The sequence below is a fragment of the Monodelphis domestica genome, chromosome 3 (genome assembly GCF_027887165.1).
Source record: "Monodelphis domestica isolate mMonDom1 chromosome 3, mMonDom1.pri, whole genome shotgun sequence".
Classification (NCBI taxonomy): domain Eukaryota; kingdom Metazoa; phylum Chordata; class Mammalia; order Didelphimorphia; family Didelphidae; genus Monodelphis; species Monodelphis domestica.
The window spans coordinates 228,349,494-228,369,660 of NC_077229.1; the positions used below are offsets into that span (position 1 = coordinate 228,349,494).

Below are 20,167 nucleotides of genomic sequence, written 5' to 3' on the forward strand. Positions count from 1 at the left end.
GCTTTGATGAAGGTGGCCTTAACTACTAAAGCAAAGCATGGATATATATGAAATTGACTTGGGATACAAATGCTTTCATTTTAATATGCATACCTAATATTTGGAGAGCTAGACTTAATGATTGTTTTGTTAGAGGGAGATATGCAACATACATAAATGCATATGCATGTGTACATATACAAATATATGTATACAGAGAAACACATCAGTAAAATAATTGGTTCTCATATATAGTTATATAAAGATATATTATAATAAAAACATTTATATCTTCAATTTCACATACATACAAATACATGTTTATATGTATTGTTTTTCAGTTATGTGCCATTCTTCATGACTCAGGATTTTCTTGGCAAAGATATTGGAGTGCTTTGCTCCAGTTCTTTGTATAGATGATGAAACTGAGGCTACAGGGTTAAGTGACTTACCTAGACTTGCATAGTCAGTAAGTGTATGAACTTAAATTTGAACTCAGGTCTTCCTGACTCCAGGCCTGGTGCTATATACCTTAGGTCCCATAGTTGACCCTATATGCCTTCTTCATAAGAGGCATCATTATTTTTTTTTATTCCTGATTTCATTATTAGATTTCTTTTTCTGTTTAAAATAGTCTGTGATGGCCAGGAGCCATAGCCTCCTGAGCCCAGAGTCAGTTGGGGCTGGTTGGAAGGAGGATTGGTTGTAGGGATTGGGATAGGAAGAGAGGTTTCCTCTTTTGCCAGTTGTCCTGGGTGGAAAAGACAAACAATGTTTTTTTCAGGGTGTGGTAGGGAAATTGGGAGTAGTATTGGGGTAGGTAAAGAGAAATCATTTCAGTTTCCTGCTTCATTCTCCTCTGCTATTTCCCCAGTGGTGCCATTCTCTCAGTCTTGGAGGCCTTTTTCCCCCTTTTTCTGAGTCTTCCAATTGACTGAACTCTGAAGGAATGCCTCTGCATCCTGGACCTCTTACCCAGACTCATAGAGCTTGGCTTGAAAGGATCACTGGCTATCCACATGGGACCACTGGGCATGAGCAGTACTGTGAATTTTAACTGGACAACAAATTCATCTTCCTTTTCATAGAGAACATTGAGTGTCTGTAGTAGCTCATGTGTAGCACATTTTACCAGATCCAGCTGGACTTTCATTCTCAAGTGCCCTGAAAGTGAATGGTATGGCATTGAATTGCCTCTCCACCTTGCTAAACAAGGCACAAGAATTTTTCATTTTCAGACCATACTGCTTTGAAGGATCTTGCTTATAGATAGAGGGTTGTTCTTGGTCCTACATCTTTGGCCTTGCCCTCTCCTGAGCTCACAAGAACATATACAGCATAGACTTCATGGACTTCAAGCTCAACTTTTCCTTGGTCTGTCTTCTACTGGTCTGTGGGTTTTTGAATGATGCCTTTTTTTCTCCATCAATAACATGTTGCTTCAATTGGTAAGACAATATGGCCTTCTATTGGTATGCAACTAAATGAATGGGCAACTTTGTTCCAGGCATCTACAACTTGTATGTTTTGGTTTCCAGGCTTGATCAGATGCAGGGCTGCTTCAGAAAACAGGTGAACTGCTTTGATTAAATCTGCTTTTTTCCCTGTCACTGGGGTATCCTTCAATGCATCAACCATGAAACTGAAGACCACACTTGCAATGAAACCATCCACATGGCTTCCTAGGTCAATTTTTCCTAAGTCACCCTCCTGGAGGATATAATGCTGGTCACACTTCCAGAAGTGACAGGACCAGTTATTTCCTGACATTCTTGTAGAGAAGGCAATGCCTTTGTCTATCTACATTTCTTACTTGAAGAGCTTTCCTGTTTCTTCCATAATCATGGCATCACCTTTCTCACAAATGCCCAACACAGATACAGCTGAGGTTGATGGCTCCACTTCCACTCTCAGGACTCAGACAGCAATGTCACCCACCATCTTGTACTTGGTCACTCCCAAGTCCTCACTGACTGTCTGCTCCTGCTGCTTGTCTGCTTTTGGTCAGAGCCTCTATGGTATGTGAGGGAGGAAGGAGAGCAAACAACCCTCTTCATAAGAGGGCATACAGGATCATTTAGGTGATATAGCAGATAGAGCTCTAGGCTTGGAATCAGGAGGACTTCATGAGTTCAAATCTGACCTCAGACACTAAAATAGCAAATCATTCTAGTATCTTTGCCAAGAAAACCCCAAATGGAATCCTGGAGAGTTGGCCATAACTGAACAGCAACAGCACATACTTATGTACATATCTACATTTGTATGTATTGTATGTATATGTATATGTATATGCATGTGTGTATGTATATGCTTATACACACACACACACACACACATATATATATATATATATATATATATATATATATAAACCCACAAAGTGTCCTAAAAGTCTTCGCCATTGTCATTTTCCTCGATGAAATTATTAATTGTTTCTATGATTTCTTCTTTAACTAAACGGTTTTGGAGTATCATATTGTTTAATTTCCAATTGGTTTTAGATTTGGTTTTCCATGTACCATTACTAATCATTATTTCTATTGCCTTGTGATCTGAGAAGGCTGCATTCATTATTTCTGCTTTTCTGCATTTGTGTGCTATGTTTCTGTGACCTAATGTATGGTCAATTTTTGTGAATGTGCCATGTGGTGCTGAGAAGAAGGTGTATTCCTCTTTATCCCTATTTATTTTTCTCCATATGTCTATTAATTCTAATTTTTCTAAGATTTCATTCACTTCTTTTACCTCTTTCTTATTTATTTTTTGATTTGATTTATCTAAATTTGATAATGGTTGGTTTAAGTCTCCCACTAGTATGGTTTTATTGTCTATTTCTTCCTTCAATTCTCCTAGTTTCTCCATTAGAAATTTGGGTGCTATATTATTTGGTGCATACATATTGATTAATGATATTTCCTCATTGTCTAGAGTCCCTTTTAACAAAATATAATTACCTTCCCTATCCCTTTTGATCAGGTCTATTTTTGCATTGGCTTTATCAGATATCATGATTACCACTCCTGCCTTCTTTCTATCAGTTGAAGCCCAGAAGGTCTTACTCCATCCTTTAATTCTGACCTTGTGGGTGTCAACCCGCCTCATGTGTGTTTCTTGAAGACAACATATGGTAGGGTTTTGGATTCTAATCCATTCTGCTATTCGTCTACGTTTTATGGGTGAGTTCATCCCATTCACGTTCAAAGTTATGATTGTCATTTGTGGACTCCCTGGCATTTTGATTGCCTTCCCTAATTCTAACCTATTCTTCTTTGGCTCTACCTTTTAGTCCAGTGATTTACTTTGAAACAGTCCCCCTTGTCCCCTCCCTTGATGTTTCCCTTTTTAGTCCCTCCCTTTTTGTTCCCTCCCCTTCCCCCCTCTCTTTCCCTCCCTTTTTGTTCTCCCTCTCCCCCTCCCCCCCCTTGGTTTTCCCTTCTCCTTACCCTTGTTGGGTAAGATAGAATTCAAGATCCCAATGGATCTGGATGTTTTTCCCTCTCAGAGTTGATTTCCCTGAGATTGAGGTTTAAGTAAATCCCCCCCCCCCTTCCTCTCCTTCTTATAGGAGTTTTCTTCCCCTCCCCTTCCCATATGAATCTTTGTGTGAGAATGATTATTCTATTTGGTCTTTCTTTACCCCCTATTTATACATTACATTTTCCCCACATATTAGTATACATAGGTTGATATAAATGTAGTCCTTATAGAAGAGAGTTTGAGTAAAAGAAGAAGATAACATTTTCCCCTTTCCTTAATATTTACCTTTTCAGGTATTCCTTGCTCTTTGATTTTCGGTATCAAACTTTCCACAGAGCTCTGGTCTTTTCTTTGCAAAAAGTTGGAAGTCTTCTATTTTGTTGAATGCCCATACTTTCCCTTGGAAGTATATAGTCAGTTTTGCTGGGTAGCTGATTCTTGGTTGGAGACCCAGCTCTCTTGCCTTTCTGAAGATCATGTTCCATGCCTTACGATCATTCAGAGTAGAACTTGCAAGGTCTTGTGTGACCCTGATTGGCATTCCTTTATATCTAAATTGTCTTTTTCTGGCTTCCTGTAGGATTTTTTCTTTTGTTTGATAGCTTTGGAATTTGGCAATTACATTCCTGGGAGTTGTCTTTTGGGGGTTTAATGTAGAAGGTGTTCTGTGAGCTCTGTCAGTGGCTGTATTGCCCCCTTGTTCTAGAATCTCTGGGCAATTTTCTTTGATTATATCTTGTATCACCATGTCCAGTTTGGTGTTTATTTCTGGCTTTTCTGGGAGTCCAATTATTCTTAAATTATCCCTTCTCCCCCTATTTTCCAGATCTATCACCTTGTCGGTGAGATATTTTATGTTCTCTTCTAATTTCTTGGTATTTTGGCTTTGCTTTATTGATTCTTGCTCTTTTACACGATCGTTGTCTTCCAGCTGCCTGATTCTGGCCTTTAAAGCCTGGTTTTCTTTTACAGTTTGGTCAAACTGGTTTTGTAGATGCGTGAATTTCTTTTGCATTATTTCCAACTTTTCCTCCCAGAAGGCTTCCATCTTTTTGGTCATTTCTGATTCAAATTCTTCATAGGTTTGTGGAGAGTTTCCATTTCCTTTGGAAGGTTTTGGAGCATTTTCTTTTATATTATCTTCTATCTGCTCTGTATTTTGTATTTTGGCTCCATAGAATGTGTCCAAAGTCGCCCCTTTCTTCTTATTTTTCTTGGTATTTTGGGGCTTCTGTGCTTCTGTGGAGTTTTCCATCTCTGAATGTGGAGGATTGGCTTTTCTTGTCTCTGTCTGGTGTTCAGAGGTTTTAGTCCTGGGCAGATGGTTCTATGACTTTCCCTGGGTTAAACTGAATATGCCTCACTGGAACTGTAATGGAAGGATCGGACCACGTTGCTTTCAGGAAGTTGCCTTCAGAATTGCTGGCCGTGAGGCTGTTTCGTCGGCCTGCGGGGGGATGGGCTGCAGCTAACCCAAGCTCCGAGAGCAAGGACTTTCACTGAGACTTGGATAGCAGGATCCAGCCCGTGAGGCTGTCTTGCCCGCCCTGAGGATTGCTGTTGTTTCGACCAGCTCTCTGCAGCGGAAGCCCCAGGCAGTAACTTTCACCGGGACTGTAGAAGGCCCTGAGGGTTCTGCTCTCTGAGCCCAGCCGGCAGGGCTGCGGCTTCCGGGAGCCTTGGACTCTGCGCTCCTACCCCTGAGGTCCGAGGGATCTCGGGTTCTGGCTTTTGAGGGGAGCCGTACCTTTTGTACCGGGTCCAGGTCCAGGAGGAGGGTTCCCAGGGTCTGTGCTGTTGATCGTTTTGAATTTCGGCGCCTTAGGAGCTTATAGTTTGAGATTGGTCGGGAAGGTTTTTCCGGAGATCTGAACTTGAGCTTTCTCTAAGCCGCCATCTTAACCGGAAGTCCCCTAAAAGTCTTAATGTAGCTTAAAACTGTATTTTAAGATGTGGTGGGACACCCTGTATGTGGTGAATCTCAATTTCTCACTATCATTATCTAAGGTTTTTCATTAAGATAGGGTTTCTTTTCTTTAATATAATATTCCCCCAGATTCCATGTCAATACAATTTTAATAATTTTCTGATATTGTGCAATTCATATTCTCTCTTTCATCCACTCCACCCCATTCTCTAAGAAGGCAGACTAATACCAGTTGTACAAATATTGTAATAGATATTTTCGTATTTGTCATGTTGGGAAAGATAGTTCCTTTAACTATTTTTTATGCCATGCATCCCTTTAGCAGTGTGTTGAAGGCTATGATCCCTTTCTCCAAATTAGGATTTTTTATACATAAAACAAAAGACAAAGGATTAAAATAGGAATCAATTATATTGAAATACATTTATCATTACATTTAAAAACAAGTTTGCAAATTCCAGAGTTAGAAATTCTTCCATAAAATCATATATTAGTATCTTAGTATCTAATTTCTTCAGAAATGCTTTACTCTTAGGGTTTAAAATCATCAAATGTTTCATTCTTTTTTTAGGGATTATGTTTAGGTGGTAAAGCAATAGAGCACTGGATTTGAGGTTGGGGAAAAGAGTTCAAATTCTGTCTCAAGTGCTGGTTATGTGAACACAAGCAAGTTGATTAACCCGTTTCATTCTTAATTTTCTTGTGCAAAATAGCACCTCCTAGATTTATTGTGAAGTTCTAATGAGATATTATATGTAAAATTCTTTTTAAAAAAGTGCTATATTTTGTTGTTCAGTTGTGTCCTACTTTTTGTGACCCCATTTTAGCAGAAATATTGGAGTGGTTTTTCATTCCTTTCTCTAGTGTGTCCCTATTTAAGATGAAGAACTGAGTCAAATAAGAGTTGAGTGATTTGCCAAGGGTCACATAGCTAGTAAATAACTGAGGCCATATTTTAACTCAGATCTTCTTGACTTCAGGACTAGTGTTCTATCCACTGTACCACCTAGCTGTCTCAGTACTATATTACCATTAGCTATTACTGTGGTACCTTGGTACTCATCATTAATTCTTTCCAGAAGGCAGTTTAAGTACCAAAAAGGTCAATTACCAAATGAATTTTTCCTGTAAGGAATTATGTAAATTTAATTCATCTGTTCCAGACACCCAGAAAACCCAGATCTTATAAGGCATTCTATGCATTAATAGAGTTGCATTTTATTAAATAAACATTAATAATGCATAGACAAATAAAAATAATAATTATGTTACATAAAATAATTTAAACTTAATTTTCCTTGAGTAAGAGGAGTTCAGAACTAAGGGGATTGTTGGGAGAGGAAATGTTATTGTCTGGAAGAGGAGTCCCCTTCCATAATATCTGAGGGCACCTGCCCTTCTGAAATTCTTTCTCTTTTCTGAATCCTCTTAAAATTCACAAGGTATAAGCTTCACAAGAAACCTATGCAAGACAAAGACAAAGATTTTGTCTTTGTCTCTGTTTCAAAATTCCTCTAAAACTGGGCAATGGACCGGTCATTCAACAAATTTACAATTCTACTTGTTAAAGCTTTAGCAGGGTGAAATTTTTCAACAAAGCTTTGCACTTCCATCCATTTTGCACATATTTCCTTGATTAATGAAGTGGGAACATTCTCCTTTGCCTCTCCACCTGAAGAAAACTCCCCTGCCACTAGATATTGCTGCTCTCTTTGAAGTTCTTGCAGCTCCTCAGTGTTGAGCTCTTTTTTAGCTCCTTAACTAACATATAAACTTTTGTTTCAGCTGGAGCAGGAGTATACTTCCCAAGATTGCAATGACAAAAAGTTTTAGCAAATACCTAGAGTGCCAAGCAAACATTGGATACTATGACAATTTTTTCTCATCAAAATGTGTCAAATACCAAATTCAGTGGGTCCTGAAACTGTTGAGTACTAACGTTTGACTATACTATACATTATATGTATATCATATACATACATACTGTAAAGGGTGAATATTATGGTTGAAACTAAAAAAAAAAAAATTTAAATGGTCGCCAAGGGAAATCCCAAATAATAAAATATGCAAGTCAGCTGCCAAATTTTTATGGTGTTTTAATTACAACAGGAGGACGAAAATATTAGAGGGAGAGAGAGAGAGAGAGAGAGAGAGAGAGAGAGAGAGAGAGAGAGAGAGAGAGAAGGAAAAAGGGAGAGAAGGAAAGAAGTTTAACTCAGAACCACTCTGGCTCAGGCTGAGCCAAAGAGGGTGTTAAGGCCTTGGAGAGCCAAGGCAGGGAAAAGGGTCAGTCCTTATCACTCACATGACCAGTCTGAAGGAAAACAGTCTGCTGGGCTCCTCCAACCTCAGGCTCTAAGATCCAACTGAACTCTTACCCTCCTCACAGGAAGTCCGGAGAACTCCAGAGGCTGTTCTCTACCTCACTTCCTGTGTCTCACATGTGCCAATGGTGGCTTAAGCTTGACTTAGGACTGCCCAGAGGTCTGTCCTTTTTTGCACATATCTGTTGAAAGCCATATTCTCAAATAATTTTCTGCAGCACTTCCTAATCTTGTTACACTGAGTAGGGTGGAGAATGTAGTTTCCAAGACCTGATTCTGTTATTCTAAGTATCTCTATTGTTATTGATCAGGAAATAGGGAAATAGCTAAATCTGATCTTCTAAAGAATGGTCTGAATAGGGTGGAGTACTTTTGAAATTCACAATACATAGTAATCAAAATTAAACATGTAGGGAGGCAGTGTATTACCTATCACAGAACAATGACTCAAGAGGCAGATGACTTGGGGTCTAATCCTTCTTCTTTTACTTGCTGCCTATGTGATCACTGACAAATCACTTAACCTTTTCTCCTAGTTTCTTCATTTGTAAAATGAATTAATTACCTCTGAAGTCCCTTTCAGATTTAGATCTATGAGCTTATGATTATAATAATGCAAATAAATGTGCCAATATACCCCTAAACTATCAAATTATGAAAATTAGTTCTGGGATATTAAAATAACCTGTCATGATTAAAGGGCAATCCTAATACTTCATACTCTATAGTCTGGCTAGAATCCAAGCAGGGCTTCAAGATGAAATAGGTAGTTCCTAAGAAGTCAAATAAAAGGATCTGATGAAATTACAATACTCAGGATTATTATGTGAGGAGAATTTTAAGAAGTTTTTGTTCTATTCTCCTTGTATTATAAAGTAGGATCACCCAATCACAGAGAATCAATCTGTTCAAACCTAAAAAAAAAAATTCTTTGACATCCCTTGGAAAATAATTGGATATCTAGTAAATCTCATTGTTAGAAATCCTTCTTTGCAGGTGAAATAAATCCCAAATATCATTTCTCCTAGCCACAATAGAGATGGAATACAGCCAATCCTTAGCAAAATAATCCTTCACATATGATCTATTTGAAGAGCAGACCTCCTGTCTTTCCTGGTATAGACTAATTAGAGTTCTCTTAGCCAGAAACTTTAAGTTGTATCATCCAACATTACTATACATCCTGACTGTGTGACCCTGTAATATATAAAACTGAACTGTGCTTTCCAGTGCTTTTCAAAATCTCAGCATTCTTCATAAACTCTAGAGGCCAAACACAATTGCAGAACTCTAATGAAGGTTCAGTTGTATGACATTAAATGACCTTTCCTTCAAAGGATCTTAATTTTCATTGATTCAGATATTCTTTCAATAAGGGTACATTGAAACTCTGTCATACCTTAGTAAATGGTCTTCAAGAATGTCTCCTGACCCAAATTTTTTTTTCCATTTCTAATGCTCTTCAAAATTAACAGGTTTAGGTAGGAGGCTCAGTGGAATGAGAGTCAGGTCTAGAGACAGATTGATCCCAAGTTTAAATCTGGCCTCAGACACCTCCTAGCTGTGTGACCATGGATAAGTCACTTAAACCCCCTTGCCTGGCCCTTGCCATTCTTCTGCCTTAGAAGCAATACAATGTATTGATTCTAAGATGTTTAAGGGCTAAAAGAAACTTAATAATTTTGTACTAGACTCAGTCTTATGGTTGATATTTCTTATTTAAGAGGACCAATCAAAGCTTGTATTTTGTGGAAACAAGCTTTAATTATTCAGTCACCTGTATGCCTTGACATTTGAGAACTTCAGTAGATCCTTCTCTTCATTATTTAAAAACAATGCAACAAATGAAAATCCCTCAAATGACCCTTTATCTACTTAAGTTTCTCAATGATAAACTTGACAAATCGTGACTTAAAGTCACCAATTATATATGTGTATGTATATATACATGCATGTTTGTATATTTGTTATTGTTCAGGTTATTTCCAACTCTTTGTGACTCTATTCCAGGTTTTAGTGGCAAAGATACTGGATTGGTTTGCTTTAACTCCTCTAGACCATTTTACGTATAAAGAACTGAGGCCAACAGGGTAAATCCCTTGCCCAGTGGCACACAGCTAGTAAGTGTCTAGACTGGTTTTGAAAACATGAACATGAGTCTTCCTGATTCCAAGCAGGCCCAATGATCTAATCAATATACTACCTAGATGTATATGTGTGTTATCCAAACCTATATAGTCATGTCACAGCCCTTATTCATCTCTTAATGCTGATACTTTTGACCATCCCCTCCATCTCTCTGTTGGCAGCTATTTAATTATATTATCCTAATTGGCTATATCTTTTGCTGTTCCTATTCCTTTTCACGATCCCTAACTAGAGGTTTTCAATAAGGTTCAGTCCTTAGCCATGAATCCTTTAGCTACCACTCCCTAAGATAACTTATGTACCCTGATGTCTTCAAATTATCACTTCTTTTTTTAATGGTTACTTCTATTGCCTCTGCAATATTAATCTTCAGCAATGGTTCTCATCTAAGTTTTAATTAAGCATTTATCATTAATTACTGAATATTCCCAAAATATCTTACCAGAATCTAAAATTCAGCGTGTTTAGAATCCTCTCCCCTCCTGATTACCCTAGCCATTAAAAAAAAAAAGCTCTCTAGTCTTTCCTCACTCTATTTTCTCCTGCTGCATACTCTTTAAAAATGTTGCCATGATAGCAGGATCCATTAAAAAAATGAAGAGGAAAATGTGAGATAAATTACCAGAAATAGAAGGAAAAAGTTGAAAGACTAAGGAGAAAAGAAGAAAATACTGGATATAATCCTAGATCTAAAATTGTTGTTGATGATAAGTGTTAAAAAATTAGAGAACAATAAATTTTAAATCCCCAGTAAAAAATAAATGGGAAAAAGGCAATATATTTTTTATGAAATAACAAAAATGGAATAACAAGAAAACACTGTATTGGCATGCAAAGTTCCTTATTGAGAGCTCCACACATCAATGAAATAGTAGGATAGAATTAGAAAAAAATAATGAATGTGGGGCAAAATGAGAAATATAAGAAAGACAAAAAAATATAGCAACAAAAAATAACAACAAAAGAACATGCTCTGGAGCATTAAGCTTGAGTTTTTCTCCTTCAAAGACCTATATTTGTCGAATATTTTCCAGCAAAAGATGATACCTGACAATGATTCTAAAATTTGACCACTATATGCTTTGGAGTATTAAACTCTGGAGGACATATTTTCCTAGTAAGATGAAATCATAGGAAGGCTAGGGCCTAGGCCTTTCTTTTAAGAGAGAAAACTAAGTCATTCTTTAATCACTCACCACAAGATTGTCCCAAGCAAAACTCTAGTGCTCAGAGAGACCCTCAAGTTCAGCTCCTCAGCTCAACTGATTCGAACTCCCTCCTGAAATAGGTGTTAAAAAATATCCAATTCATCTCAGGATGCAATGTTAAGTTATGGGGGTGTATGAGTCAATTATCAAAAGAATTGAAAAACACAACAAAAAACATAAGGAAAAAAAATTCAGATTAGGCCCTTGTATAGGTCCAATTTAAAGTAATTTCTATCCCACAAGTCTGTAGAACAGAATGCAGTGATATTTCATTTATCCATTTTTAGCCAAGACTGGACTGAACTACTTGTGTATATTTAAGGTCCTTAATTGAGGGTTTTTTTTTTCCTTCTTAATCTTTCTGGCTTTTCCTCTTATATATACTTTTTTGCTCACTTTTTGCCTCCTTCCCTTTTGATAGTGGTTTTCCTAGGGGCTAGACTTCAAAATTCTTTCACTCTTCCTCGCACTGGGCAATTCTCATTTCACTCTCCTCAGTTTCTGCACTAAGTATTAGATTTTAGGGATTAAACTTTCTTGCCATTCATACATACACATTGTTATATCATTGGTTTCCTACACTGTGGAGACAGCTGAAATTTCTTCACATCTTGTTTATAATTCCTATTTTGGAACATTTTCATAAGTTGAGAATATCAAAGAAAGTGTCTGGTCCACCATCTTTTTTGGACCAATCTCTTCACATCCTTCTAGAGTAGTCTCATATTTTAAATAGGTGGTTGAGTGTGATAATGTTGATGTCTCATGTTCAATAATGGGCACTAAGAAAATCAAAGCTTTAATGCAGAACACCAATTAAAAGAGACTTTCTCCCTCCCACTTTCCTCTTAATGCCTTAGCTAATAGGAGATGAGACTAGCATTGGACACAGAGCACTTTGTTTTAGAAAATTCCACGAATTTTACCACAAACACAAAAACACAACTTACCTAAATTAAGTAGCCCCCCACCCCCACTCCAGCAACCTTTAATCAGGTTATATTATTAAGAAAAAGGGCTTTATAATTAGGAAAATGGAGCTGCCAAATCATGTCTTAGAAGTTAATAGACTTCATTTCTACCAAAGTAGAGTCAAGTTTTCAGCACAATCTTTGTACAGTCAATGTGTTTTCTCTACCTGAAGCACTCTAACTCTTAAGGTTGTTCCACATTGAACTATGGAGAATATATAGACCTGAGAAAATAAAGGACTCCATGGGTGATCTCATGCATAGACAAACCTTTTAAATTACTGAGATGTCACTAAATCTGCCTGTCTTTAGGGCTGGAATTTCAAGAACAAATAGATGCACAGGTCATTGAGGATGCTTCATAAAGCAAAACAAACACATGTATAGTAAGAAAAAAGAAAACACTTAGGCTTCTCCTAATGCAATCTGACCATTAAGGCATCCCATAAACAACCTCTTTACTACTGTCATGTCACCAGCTCTTTGATTTTATAAAGAAACTACTTGATTGGTGAGGGGAAAACATTCTAAGTGATGAGAGAAGGCTGATTTAGGATTTAAGCAAGGCTCTAATAGTATAGGTTTTTTTTTTTTTTGCAAAATAATATCTTATTTAATTTCTCTAGTCTTTAATATTTCCATGTAAAACTGAACCCATCTTTATAGCTTTTTTGAGAAGGTAGTTTATTAAATACTATGTAAGACTGAATTTGAATTATTAAATAGGCATCATTATCATCACTATATATATATGCATATATTTATGTGTATACATATAGCCATGTGGATGTATGTGTATGCATGTGTGTATATAGGCATATACATGTATATATTTGTGAAAATAATATATACTAATCTACTGATCTATGGATTACAAAGCATTTTCCTTCCAAAAAGCCCCAGAAATAAATAATATTGGTTTTATTAGATCCATTTTATAGAAAAAGAAACTGAGGATCACTGAATGAAAATAATGCTGTATGCAAAGCACTATGAGGTTATCCTTCATCATCTCTTGGATGATTACCTTTGTATTTTTATACTATTCTGATTGTACTATGCTAATTTAATAAACAATATATTTTATGTAGAGAGAATAATGTAATAATGGGGAAAATTATGCAATTCTATTTAAAATTTTGTTACTTCAATAATAAGATTGTGTTTATTTAGATTTTGCTCTTTAAGAAAAAGGATGCTAGAGACAGAAAATCATGTAGTTCCTGTCCTCAGTGAGCTTTCAATCTTTTAGTGTATCTATTACATGTACTTAGATAAGTACAGCACATGATAAGGTATTATGGGGGCCAAGGAGATCCAGTCAAAATCTTCTAGGAACATTTGGTAAGGAAAATATTACTTTCAATCAGAATGATCAGTAAAGGCCTTATAGAAGGGGTGAGAATTTATCCATAAGTGAAGAGCAAGATTTAGAAAAGTAGAATTCAGGAAATAAACTTGTGTAGGTACTGGTATTACTCTATGTCAAGGCAAAGAAGTGAGATGGTACACTGAGTTTGGGTAACACTTAAAGTATATGAAGGAAAGTGATAGGAAATAAGGCACAGATAGTAAATTAAATAAAATAAAATACAAATTGTGGGAGGGATATTGGACTATGGAGTTTATATTTTATCCTAGAGGTAACAGTAAACTACTAAAAAGGCTGTTTTTTGTTTTTGTTTTTTGATGTTTGGAAAGGGGGAGGTATGGTGATATTGCCAGATTTGTACATTATGAAGATTATTTGGGGATGTTGGTTATAAAAGAGGTGTGAGGCAGAAAAGTCATTACAATGCCCCCCAGTGGAGGGGGTACAGGGATCCAATATAGAATTGTATCATTTTTGAGTAGAAAGTAGAGCTGACCTGCAATATTTTCACAGCTAGATTATAAATATAAGTATACTGAGACAGTTCATTTGCATTCATTCTCATAGAAACATAGAGAGAGAGAAAAAGGAATGTCAGCAGCAAGAGCTTATATTCACTATTATTGCTTTATACAGTAAATGTGTAAACACTATACTTTGTAGCAGACTGTGCATTTCATCACTCTAATACAATTTAGGCATTATAATTTAAAAGAACCTGGCCTATGAGAACCTGAGAGTTCAAATTAAGGTCTTTGGGATTTTAATTTTTGATAGTGTGTTAAACTGCTGTATTATGTGTTCTGAATGATTTGGGGTGTTAAACTCTGTGGTTGGTTGTGTGTAGGAGTAATTCCTGCTGTCAGAAAATGTGCTCTATTATTGGCCTTCTTTTTGCAGCATGTGATTGCCGAATTCAGCAATGCTTTTCAAGGGACATAAGTTATTTGAGGAAAGAGCATGGCCCAGTGGCCTAATTAGAAAATTCATACATCTAGTTTTGTCCTCATTAAGTTACTGTGATACCTTGTGTAAGTCACTGTAATTCCAACAAAAGAAGGAGGAATATTTGTTATTTATGATATCTTGGAATACCCAATGTCCTGTGGCTAGTAATTGACAGGGTTGGGATTTAAATTCTGGTCTTTTGACTCTGAGACACTTCACAGGATTCTACACAATAATGTCTCCCATGTAAATCCAGATGCTACACTATTATCAATGGTCCCTTTCCAAAAGACAAAAAAAAAATTGTTAATGGGAAGAAAAATCTTAAACTAGGTGGGGAAGGGTAACAGCAGGGTTATGAAGATCTGTACTTCATTCTGAGTTAATTTTTACCAACAATCCCATGGAGACAGCACTTGACCTACAAAATACAAAATGATGTTGTATCCTTTTATAAAGCTAAAAATAGTGTTTCTTGAACAGGAAAAGAAAAATAACAAATAAAAAATGCATTAATTCTATTCACAGTGGAAGAGATCAACAGTTTGAAAGGCAACAAATAATTAAAATGATTCCCTTCAATGAAAGAGTAAGATTTTTCCCAACAGTTTAATGTGACTATTATTTAACTACCTAGAGAAATCTTAGTATTAACTATATGAAGAAAAAAAATCTTAAGAATAAAAGGGTGACAATTATATTATCATTTGTTCCTAAGTAATTTAGACATATGCTGTAAAGAAATAGTGTTTCACAATTAAGGTAAAAAATAAAAGTAGATTTTCCTTGATTAAATTGCTGCAGTTATTCAATAAAATTTTGAATAATAAGCTGAGCTTGTCTGTCAGGGTTGAGGGAGGATTTGCTCTACAAAATTATTTTTGATATTATTTAATTTAAAATATTTCACAGTGACTTAGATGAATGCATAAATAGTACATACCAAAACTGAGGCCCAAGACTGGGACTTGAGCTAATCTGGATGACAAAAATTGAAATCCAAAGTAATGCTGACAGCCTCTACTGGTAAGTTAAAACTCATAAGATGATAACTGACAAGGATAAATCAAAAGGAACCCAAATTCCTTCTATCCCTGGTTTAAAAACTAAAATATATAAGTATAGGAGAGGGAAGATGATTAGGAAGTAGCTTATATAGGATGAAAATAAAGTAGTTTGAATGAACAAGGTCAATGTGTGAATTGTTTGGTATGAAGCCAGAAAAGTTAAATCATTCTTAAATAAAAGTTGCATAATCATAGTAACTATAATGAGTAAGTTAACAGTCAATAATTTAGAAAGGATTTTAATAAATGAGAACATTTTCTTCTCATCTTAAAATAATTATTCATTCAATTACTGAGCATTTTTCCTCCCTTGTCCCCCTACTAGAAGAAAGAAAAAGAAAAGAAAATCATCATGACAAATTAGTTTGAGCAAAACAAAATCTCTTATTGGCCATACCCAAATTTGTTTGCCATTGTGCATATTAGTATGCCACTTCTCTCTCAGGAAGTGGCAACATTCTTCTTCATTAGTCCTTTTGAACAATGATTGATCACTGTGTTGATCAGCATTCATAAGCCAATAAAATTACTTATTTTTATAATGTTCATGTTATTGTATAAGTTGTTCCCATGGTTCTGTTAATTTCACACTTCACCAGTCCATACAACTCTTTTCAAATTTCTCTGAAACAATCCCCTTAATTATTCTAATAACACAATAGTAGTCTATTGTATTTGTAAACCATAATTCATTCAGCCATTACACAATTGATAGTGACCCACATAATTTCAAGTTCTTTGCCACCATAAAAAGAGCTACTATAATCTTGTGCATATAGGACTTTTTCCTTTTTCTTTGATATTAATGGAGCACAGACATAATTATAGTATTACTCAGTCAAAAGATAGGCATGATATCATAACTTCAGGAACATTTTGTCAAATTGCTGACCAGAGAGACTATATCAGCACACAGATTGACAAGCAATGTCACACTGTCCTTGTTTTTTCAACAGTCCCTCAAATATATTTCATTTCCCTTTTTTATTTTCTATTCTGGCAATCTTGTACATCTGAGATACAATTACAGGGTTTCTTTCATTAGCATTTCTCTATTAGTGAATGGGGAAATTTTTTTGTATGACTATACACATACTAGATCCCCCCCCTTTTTTTTGGTGAATGATTCATTCTTATGTTTTGATCTTTTATCATTTGGAAAATTGGCCAGGAGCACTTTCAAAAGAGAGTGTCCAAGACGGCAAGATGAAAGAAAATCATACAATATGAGGAGTTTTTGTAAGAAATGAAGATATTTTAACTCAGAGAAAAAAAAATTTAAGGAATAAATGAGAGTAGCTTTCCTATATTTGGGGAATTTTTATGTGGAAGAATTATACTCTATTTGACAGTAGAAGTAAGTTATAGGGGAATAAATTTTACTATATATGGTGTAGGGACCAGAATGTAAGGGGTTGGACTAGATTATTTAAGAGTATGGTCACCAGGAATTAATTAGTTCCAAAATTTTGGGGGGGCAATTTTTTTATAAAATATAGAAAGAGTGAAAGTAAGAAAATCAGAGAAAGAATAGAGTAAGCTATCTAACCTAACACACTAAGTATTTTGCTCCAGCCCCTGATTCAACCCAGGCAGCACTAATTAATCCTCAGCCAGAGGGGCCTCAGCCTTGAGATGAGGACCCAGGGATGAATAAAGCAAGAGCTTCAATCACAAAGCCTCTCTCAAGAGGGGAGACCTCTCCTGAGGTTAGTCCCTTCAGAAAAACCAGGAAAGGAGTCAACCTTTTTCACTTATCCACATGATAGTTCAAAGGGAGAGATTTAAGAATAGTCACACCAAGTCCAAGGTCTCAGGTCTAGTAAGCAGATTCTTCACCAGCCTCCAGCTTGAATTCAGAACTCCAAAGAACAAAGAACTCCCTCATAGGAAGTTGTAACTCCTTTTAAAGATGCTTCTTTGTGTCACTTCCTGTGCCTTCCTCTACTTTTTGCATGGATAAATTATAGTCGATAGTATTGTTTAGGACTGCCCGGGGGGAGTCGGTGGTTTTTGGTTTGTCACCCACTTTCAAACATGTGGATCATAGAACTCCTCCACTCAAGTGTAAGTGGTGTGTATATGCTTCTGTTGATTAAATCTAAAAATGGGCAGGGGAGAGTTAATCCCATCTTCTCAACAGTAAATTTTCCCTATAGTAAGAAGTGCCTTAAAATATAGAGGGATGTTTCTGAGTATACGTAGGTTGTGCTTTACTAGAAATCTTCAAGAGGATGACACAAATATTTCATGAAGATGATATAAGTAAGATTCACAACTAGAAAAGATTATGTGTGGGATCATTTCTGAGGCCTCTTTCAACTCTATGATTCTTTGATTTTATAGAAAATAAATGGAAAATACAATGCCATGACAAGTCATATTCTTGAAAACAAAGGAAAAATAACAACAGAAATGTTAGTGACTGAACTAGTTGGTAGTAAGGTATTAAAATGTATTTTTAAATCTCATAGGGCATTTTAGTTTGAAACTACTTTTGAAAGAAAAAATAAAATCTGTGTCTTTTAAGAGTAATCAAATACTATCATAGTAGAAATCAGATGTAAAGAGAACTTTCAGAAAGTGGAAATCCAGTCCGAATTGCTTAAATACAGTTAAAAATAAAGAAACAATCCATAGGTTTGGGGAAATATAAATTATATACTGGAGAAAAAGAGATTGGAGGATTGGAAGATCAATGAGACTATCCAGAAGTTGGTTCAAAGGAAAATTATAAAACTCAAAATGTTGAAGCCAAAAGTATCTAAATTAACAGTAATGTAAAACATGAGTAGAAAGAAAAAAGGAAATATATTCTTTCTGTATGAGTCTCTCTTTCTTTGTCCTCTCTTCATCTATGTCTCTCTTACCTCCCTTTCCCTCATACACACACTCACACAAAATCTATTGTATTTTTGTATATTAAAAGATTATTTTTAATTTAAATTTATTTGTTTGTTACATCAAAATACTGAATTAATCCCCACAACAGAAGTCATATGACAAAAAGTCATATGTGTATATAAAACAATGTCTTAATTATTTCTATTTGTCAGTTTTTTCTTGTCAAGATAGACATACATATGTCCTTCTTCAAACTATTCATCTTTTAAGAATTATATAGAATTAAGTTTTATGGAAACATTAATGTGTTGGTTTTTAAATGCAATAAAAGGTTAAAAGTATTAGAATGATTTTATGAAATATATCAAAATCTTTAAAATATAACTTTTGTTGTAGAAAATATAGAGCATTAGATTCCACATATGTTGAGGAAACCTATCCTTCCTGACATTCTAATTGGACCCCAGATATATTTGTCCCTTAAGAAATTATAGAAGTTAGTTATCAAAAAATTATTCCCTTAAAATTGCTATCCACTTGTATATAAATTTTAAATCTGCTAATCTTTGGTTGCTATTTTAGAAGATGTTTCCACATTGGAGTTCTTACAATAACTTCATCTCAAGTGGAGGCAACTAGGGTTTTAATGTATAAATCCCCAGGCAGGGATTCAGAAAAACATGAATTCAAAGTTGACTTCAGACACTTGTATATCTTTGAACAAGTCACTTAACTTTTATTTGCCTGCAAAATAAAGATAATAATGTAACCTACTTATAGGGTTGTTGTGAGATCCAAATAATAGATTTGTCTAAGACAGAACAGGAAAAAAAAACACTTACCAATATGTCTGGCACATAGTAGGTGCTATATAAATGCTTATTCCCCTTCCCTCTCCCATTTTGTTCATTTGAGGCTTAAAAAGCTCATATTTTAAGAAAAAAAAATGTTATTATTCCCTGTACTGGAATATAGGTATGGGGCCCCTCCCCCTTAGCCAGAAAAGAAATTAGTAGCACATGCTTCATCATCATTTTACCCTGAATATGAGCTGAACCTTACTTAACCTGTGTATACTTGTGAGAGTGTACCCTAGCCTTTTAGAGAATATGTTTTATATTATTTTCATTATAGCACAGAAGTAAATACTTTTTTTTTCTAAAAACTAACTTAGATTTCCTGCCAAGATGGCCACTTGAATGGAAGGCAAGCTATTCAACAACTATAAACCATTTCAGTAAGACAGTGTCATTCTCAACAAACTGAGTAACAATTAATAAACCCAATGAAGACATTTGGTGAGTAAATTCTTCTATCCCAGAACTTCATAAAAATTCACCCAATTAATATTACATTAATAAAGCACCAACACAGGATTACCTCTCGGTATGAACTAAGACAGTCACATTGTCGGAGATACATGTAGTCAACAAGACCCTTCATCTAAAGCCATCAGAATTGGAAGGCTCCCATAAGAAAGTCCCATGGTGTTCAGAAAGGGCCAGAATGGAGAATGTTTAAGTCCTAGGATCAATAGGAGGCATAGGTCAGTGTGTGCCCTGGAGAGCTCCGGCACAGTACTTCTGAACTTCCCTAACAGTCTGTCCTGAAACATCAGAGGAGACTCTGAAGATTCTTCAATTTGAACCTCAAAAATCCAGAGGGTCCAAGCAGCTAGGGTTATCTGTAAGAACCAGAGACCAAGTCAAATCGAGCTGACCACTGCATCTAAAAGACTAGTAGGGAGTTCTCATTCTCTGACAGTCAGAGTCACTTTCTCTTCCTTCCAGACTTTTGCAGAGACTGGAAAAGAGTTAGAAATGTAATCAGCAGGACTAATGGAGCTCTAATTATGCTTAGCAGAGTAGAGGTTATGGAGGTTGATACAAGCAAGAGAGC

The 20,167-nt window shown here is 35.7% G+C and overlaps 1 pseudogene; it reads right to left on the reverse strand.

Moving 5' to 3' along the window:
* Window positions 1-815: 815 nt before the first annotated feature.
* LOC100022665 (proliferation-associated protein 2G4-like) overlaps window positions 816-20,167 on the reverse strand; it is a 97,122-nt pseudogene continuing 77,770 nt past the window's right edge.